The following is a 7,855-nucleotide window of genomic DNA, read 5'->3' on the forward strand; positions in this document are numbered from 1 at the left end:
TCACCGCTAACAAGGTGCATGCAGTAAATGCTTTCTTTAAGGAGGGATCAGAAGGAAACCAGAGGCTGCTGGATGCACAATCAGAAAGAGACTTCTCTAAAATCAAGGTGCAGTAATATGGAAGATAACATATAAAAGGGAAGGAAGGATAAAAGGTGGGAGATAAGGTAACACCCTGCCCTGCCCTCTCATCCCCCGAACAAACAAGCTGAACTCATCACTGTAGGCTGAACATGTTGCTTATGGTGTGGGGAGCTAAGTTCTCTGGAGAACTATTAACCAGAGCATTTATGGGATTAAAGTGACAGTGTTTTACTAATGGATGCTAAGGCCTACAGTGTATCAGTTCTCTGGTGGCACTGCTGAGTGCTGCCTGTAGGGCATGGGGTCTGTTGTGATAATCAAAGGGGTTGACTGCTAGAGCCCACAGGACAGCAGGGATATACAAACAAATAATATGCCCATACAGGCAGTATAGCATACCCCAGCAATTCCAGAGCTGCAGGTATCGGTCTACATTGGTCACTTACTGGACATGAAAGTGGCCAGTATAATGTCTTTAAGAAAAAGAAATCTAAGCCAGCACTTGCCTGTCCCTACAACCAGTGTGTCCAATGTGTTCAGTGGCAGGTCCTGCCCCTCACCCCCCACCAAATTCCCAACCTCTCGGGAAACCCTGCAAGCCAAGTGAAATGGCTCCATGTGCCACATCTGGCCATATGTTTGACACCTCTTATTCAGAGGGATCTGTCCAAATTCCAGCTTTAACCAGGGGACTCCAGTTCCCCTCATTTCCAGCAGATGTCTTCAAATCCTTTTTAAGTGCCAGGATAGAATGGGTGGTGATGACCAGTCCTCTTTCCCTGCCGGTGCCTTTGGCACCATTATCTCCTTCAGTGATACAGGCAACAAGGAGAGCTGAGAGAGGGACGTAGGGGAGAGAGGAAATCTGAGCACTAAATGCCCTCATCTTCCATTTAGGAACTTAAGAACTAGGGGAGCAAAACAGCGGAGGGAGCTGGCTGGTGAAAAGAAGATCTAGAGCTAGAGGCAGGGAAATAGAATCCATGCATGATGGGGAGCAAGACAGACGGGAACAGCAGGAAAACAGACTGGAGTGGGAAGCACAAAAGGTGGATGGCGTTCAGAGATGGGAGGGGCAGCAGAAAGGGAAAAACTTAGAGTCTGCCGTTCCAAAGGAGAAGCTGTTCCTGGGACAGCTGCAGGGGAAACAGACCTGACATGAACCCTCTGAAAGGATGCATGTTTTAAACCTTCCATAGTCTGTCAGACAAAAAGAGATTCTGCAGATTTCACCTCAACTTTTTGATGGCTGGAGTTAGGCAGGTGTTCCTACTTCACTACACTGTAGCAGTTGTTACACCAACCACTTGCCCAGGGCAGGCTATGGTCTATCCTGAGGTAGTATTATAATGGGAAAGAAATTCTACTTCTGAGTTGTAATAAAACCTGAAACCTGTGACAATTTGATTTTTGTCAAGCAATCTAAAGGTTAAAGGGGCACCATAAAATTAATTGATACATGGCCAACCCCTCCATCCCTGTAATGGCACATGCCCCTTCCTATGTAGCCAGGGAGAGACTGCAGAACCATATAGCATACATAGTTATCACATATTTTTTATTTCCTTTGCACACTGATCTATTTGCACCTGGCATCATTCTTACATTCCAAGCCCCTTGAAGCAGCTTCAAAGGACTTCCATGTTTTCAGGAGAATCAAACTGGTGCAGATGTTCTTGCTTTCTCCTTTTCCTTTCCCCTTCCCCTAGTCACATGTGCCCAAGGGCAATAGCCAAGACTGTCCTGGACCAGCAAGCATTTGAAGTACAATATATCACAACTCTGCAAGAAAGCCTGCTTAACTTCTGGCTATGACAAGCCAAGGGAAAACAATGTAAGCTCCTTTTCATACAAACGCTGGAGAATAAATAGTAGCAATTTAAGTGGGGGAAAAAAGTGTCTTGGTGTAGCAGGGAAACCTTACCCTGTTATTGGGGAGAGCTATGAAGCCTGTAGAGCCACTGAGGGTCCTTTAAGAGAAAGGTTTTTGTGGCCTGGGCTAAGGCAGCCGGCAGGGCTGGGACTAATGAGCAGCCCCTGTGCCCAGACCAGCTAACAGGCCAGGCTCAAGGGGTAAATAGGCTTGCCCTCAAGTTGCAGGGGCAGTCTAGCCCTGACTGGGGAAAGGGCAGCACCCCCTAGCTGGGCTGCAATGAGGCCTGGAAACAAAAAGGGGAGTCCGGGTGAGTAAGTGCTGAGAGGAGGGTTTGGTTTGTAGCTTCTTCCTTTTTCCCTGTGCAGGACCCAGAAGGGAGAGGGGACTGCTATTCAGGGAGTACTTGCTTATGGTTGAAAGCAGCTGTTTGCATTTTTTTTGTTTTAGTTTGTGGAGACTAGTGGCTGTGAGGGGGAAGCAGAGGTCACACTACGGGTGCCTTAAAGTGCCCTGGGAGATTCACCCCTTGTGGATGAGGGGTCATGTGGGGGCAGAACAGGAGAGAGAGGATTTAACCCCTTCTAAGGCTGGGGAACCTGGGGGGGCTACAGCCCTATTGTGGAACCTAATTCTCAGCTGTGCCACTGTTACAAAGAGCCCAAGCTGAACTAAGTGGGTGAAACGAGGGCTGCAGGGATCAGCTAGAGGAAAACAGACCCCAACCAAGAGGGATGGAGCCTGGACAAATATAAAAAGGTTAAGCCAAGTGGCCCAAAGGAAGCTTCACTTTAAGTCCCAGGGTGCCTCCTGCATAATTAGTTCCATCACCATGGGGCAGGAAAGATGTAGGGCAGTAGTTCAGAAGCACTACAGAAGAATGGGGGGACAAGCTACTTGGGTACTTTATGACCTCCTAGCAGGGCTAGACCTGCCACACTTGGTCAGAAAAGTGATTTATAAAATAGGACCTTGCTGAACCCACCTGCTGCTTGCACTTCTTGGCAATGCAAAGAAATGCATTCTGGGAAGAAGTAGAGGATTTCTAGTGTATGCCAGGGACTCCACCTTTTTAGACTCAAGGAACCCCTCTCATTAGCATCAAAGTACCCTCTGAAAAATTCCAGCTCTTGGCTTCTGTTTCTTTTGAGCAATCTTTCTGTTGCAATGAACTCAGAAAGCCCACAGTAGCTTAGAATGTTTTTAACACCAAGTTTCTATTCGAATCTCCTGTCTGCACACCTAACAGTACTAACATTGGCCGGTACCCTTGAAAAGAGTACAAGGCATCCCAGAGTGCCATTGCTCCTGGTTGAGAATCACTGGTCTAGGCCTAGCTGACACTGTTCTGAGGAACAATTTTTTTCCCCATTTAAAAAACAAAACAACCCTTCCTCCCCCACTGGCAACAAATTCCTGCTATAACAACTCCACCAGAGGGGATTCTCTCAGTTAAAGTACTTCAACTATCTGCTGCTATCCATGTCAGTACACAGCTGCAAAATGTAGCTATGCTTGCCTGTGGGGGAGGCAGGAAACTACTTGTCTTCATGTAGTTGCTACAGCTATGGCACTTGGTAACAAAGAGAAAGCAACTTAAGATGGGTGGTATTAGCAACAAGGTGGAAAGAGCATAGGTTGGAGGAGATGCACTTAGCAATTGCAGTACAATCTCTCTCTGCCGTGACCTTAGCAATGGCCTGTTAAGCTTGCAGATTTGGAAGCAACCAGCCAATGCTCCTTAACAGCCAGCAATCTATGATGGGACACTGATACCTCACACTGGTGCAGATTCTCCCAATACTTAGACAAGCTGCAGACATGAATAAGCTCCTCAGCCAACCCCATACAGATACACGTGAGAGAACATCTGTGCCCTTTCACCACTAGAGAGATGTGTTCTGTTTATCCAAAATGCTAGTTATTTTGTGAAGGCTTTGGGGGAAAAGTTTCTCTCAGCCAGTTTGAAAACACGTACAGAAGTTTAATGAAGCTGAAGGGGCTTACCTATTGGAAGATATAGGGTGGAATTGCTTAGAGCCTGACTGGGACCATCTGCCCTGAATGCACAGAGCTGAAACCATTTCAATGGATACGTGCTGGCTGCAGCTCCTAAATTCTGTTGTGGCGGGGTGAACATACCACACCACATAAGCACATTCTGTAGGGAACTACCAGATGCATCAAAAACACTTCATCGGTTTATTTGTAAAATTTAAACAGACGTCTTGTTCATGTTCTTAAACACATTGGCACTTGCAAGCACTAGAGAATGTTTAAAGAAGTTCCATGGGGCTAGGTGCTAGACTTTGTTCTCAGTTTTAGCACCAACTTGCTGTATGAGTTTACCTACAAGTCACTTCATCTCTGTGCTTATTTATCATAGAACGATAGAAAGTAGGGCTGGAAAGGACACTGAGTGCTCATCTAGTCTCTTCCCCACTGTCTGCAGGAAGGATCAACTATACCCATCCTATACCATTCCTAAGAGGTAATGGTGTAAATTCATAACACCCCCTCACCCCTGTGATGTGGTACATGGAAATAAGGTACATAGAGATAAAGTACATTGCGATCCTTAGGTGTGAGGTTCTGTAGAGAAATGAGTATTATCTTCTTGGACCCATCATTAGATGGCCATTAGATGCCTAGAAAAAAAGCCATCCTCAAACTTGCACCCTTTTTGTTTCATCGTGCTGTCCTGGTCCAAAGAGGGTACATATTTCTATGGTGGGTTTTCTAGCAACACAAAGACTTATTGCATCTCTCCCATTTCTTAGTATTGAAACACTCTCAAAGCGGGGAAGTAAAGGAGGGAATAACCCAGAAGAACTTATCTCTTTGTTTATAAACCTTCAGCACAATTGGAGAAAGACTTTAGAAAACCTCTGCTGAAGTCTCAAATCTTCTGTACAACTGCCATACTGGAAATATTATAGAATACAGATCTTACAATTATGTTCTCTTCCCAGCATTTAGTTTCTTAATTACATCTGGCAAAGTGATTTACTTTTTTTAAAATGTTCCTTCCCCCTTGATACAAAGAATTAAAATCCCACAAGCAATGAGCAAGTAAATAAAGCATCAGTTTTGTGTCTGTTGTGTTAACTCCTTTATGACAGATTTCTTGGTACCACTTTAAAATGCATCACTAAATTGCACTGGTGGAAGTATGCCTACTGTATTTACTAATGTAACACACACCCTTGTGTAAGACGTGAACCTAGTTTTCAGAAGGCAGTAAAAAAAAAATTCTTGCAGCAGCATAAGATGGGGATGGAGGGAGAAAAGGTGAAGAAACCCTGAGCATGCCTCAAGCTGGTGTTGGAATATACCCTGCTGCTGAAGGAAGAATTGTCCGCAGCCAGCCAGCAACTTGGGGGTTAAAGGAGCAGCAACAGGTTGTTGCTCCCTCCTATTGCAGCTCCTAGTGTTTATTATGTCACTGGTAAGCAAGGAAATACAGTAGAGCCAAGCTCTAGGACACCCTCCTGCCCAGCCCAACTCAGGTGACATGAAACCATTTTTATGCTATTCACACCCTTAGCAAATCTAGGGCTGAAGAGGGTAAATTAGAACATATCAAAGTGAGCTAGTGCAACTTCCTTGTACTATTGGATTTTTGGTTGTAGCTGTAGCTTTCCTTGTGCTGTAGCACTGTCCAGAAACTTAGCAATGCCATAGCCCCATTCCATATCCCTCTCAGCAGATCCCTTATATTAGAATATACACAGGGGTATGCTTTGTATAATAGAAGACTGCTGCTTGCATTAGAGGAATGGTCTCCTGGCTGAACCTGGGGCTTTTAGGTTTATACCACTCTTACCATTTTTGCCCACTGCAAAGGGACTCAGAGAGCCTGGGCATGGTACCAGGACATGCTCTCAAGACTATGCCTATTGTTCATACTGCAAATTTGCAAGCTCAGGCATGAGCAGGTAGGGCTTATCCCTTCAGCAGCATGCCTGTGATGGCTAGAGAATTATATTTAGAAATTTGCTTGCTGGTAGAATAAATCATAGAAAATGAGGGTAGGAAGGGACCTCAGGAGATCATCTAATCCAACCTCCTGCTCAAAGCAGGACCATCTCAGCCAAAGCTTTGTGTAGCTGGGTCTTAAAAACCTCTAAGGATGGAGATTTCACAACCTCTTGGAGTAACCTGTTCCAGTGTTTTACTACCCTCCTAGTGAGAAAATTCTTTTTACTATCTAACCTAAACTTCCCTTGCTGTAACTTGAGACTGTTGCTCCTTGTTCTATCATCTGCCACCACTGAGAACAGTCTAGCTCCATCCTCTTTTAACGCCCCCCCCTTTATGTAGATGAAGGCTGCTATTAAATTCTCCCTGTCTTTTCTTCTCCAGACTAAATAAGCTCAGTTCCCTCAGGCTCTCCTCAGAAGTCACATGCCCCATACACCTCACCATTTTTGTTGCCCTCCACCGGACACACTCCAATTTGTCCATATCCTTTCTATAGTGGTGTGGGAGGGGGAGGGGGGCAAAACTAAACACAGTGTTCCAGTGCTGAATAGAGGGGAAAAATCACTTCCCTTGACCTGCTGTCAACACTCCTATCAATCACTGCACTCCTATCAATGCAGTCCAGTATGCCATTAGCCTTCTTGGCAACAAGGGCACACTGTTGGCTCATATTCAGCTTATTGTCCACTGTAACCCCCAGGTCCTTTTCTGCAGAGCTGCTGCCCAGCTACTCAGCACCCAGCCTGTACTGGTGCACAAGATTGTTCCATCCCAAGTGCAGGACTTTGCACTTGTCCTTGTTGAACCTCATGAGATTCTTTTTGGCCCAGTCCTCCAATTTGTCTAGGTCACTCTGAAACCTAGCCCTACCCTCCAGTGTATCTACTACTCCCCACAGCTTGGTGTCATCTGCAAACTTGCTGAGGGTGCACTCTGTGCCATCATCCAGGTCATGATGAAGACATTGAGCAAAACTGACCATAGGACCAACCCCTGGGGCACTCCACTTGATATCGGCTGACATTGAGCCAATGATTACTACCCTCTAAGCCTGATGCTCCAGCCAGTTTTCTATCCACCTTACAGTCCATTCATCCAGTCTGTACTTCCTTAGCTTGCCTGCAAGTATGTTGTGGGAGACTGTATTAAAAGCCTTGCTAAAATGAAGGTATACTACATTGACTGGTTTTCCCTGCATCCACAGAGCCAGTCATCTCATCATAGAAGGCAATCAGGTTGGTCAGGCATGACTTGCCCTTGGTGAATCCATACTGACTGTTCCTAAGCACCTTCTCCAAGGGCTTAGAAATGGATTCCTTGAGGATCTGCTCCATGATTTTTCCAGGGTCTGAGGTGAGGCTGGCTGGTCTGTAGTTCCCTGGATACTCTCCCCCCCGCTTCTTAATATGGGCACTATATTTGCCCTTTTCCAATCATGTGAGACCTCTTCTGATTGACCTGAGTTTTCAAAGATGATGTCCAGTGGCTCTGCAATCACATCAGCCAACTTCCTCAGCATCCTTGTCTGCATCTCATCCAGCCCCATGAACTTTTATATGTCCCATTTTTCTAAATAGTCCCTAACCTGTTCTTTCGCCACTGTTGGTTGCTCACCTCCTCCCCAAACTGTGCTGCCAGGTGCAGCAGTTTGGGAGCTGACCTTGCCTGTGAAGACAGAATGAAAAGGCATTGAGCATTTCAGCCTTTTCTGCATTCTCTGTCACAAGATTGCCTCGCCATTCAGTAAGGGACCCACACTTTCCATGATCCTCCTCTTGCTACTGACATACTTGTAGAAACCCTTCTTGTTACTCTTAACATCCCTTGTTAGTTGCAACTCTAGTTGTGCTTTGGCCTTCCTGACTTCATTCCTGCATACCAGAGCAATGTTTTTATACTCCTCCCTAGTTACTT

Source organism: Gavialis gangeticus, unplaced genomic scaffold (genome assembly GCF_001723915.1).
Source record: "Gavialis gangeticus isolate Ggan-Ray unplaced genomic scaffold, GavGan_comp1, whole genome shotgun sequence".
Taxonomy (NCBI): Eukaryota; Metazoa; Chordata; order Crocodylia; family Gavialidae; genus Gavialis; species Gavialis gangeticus.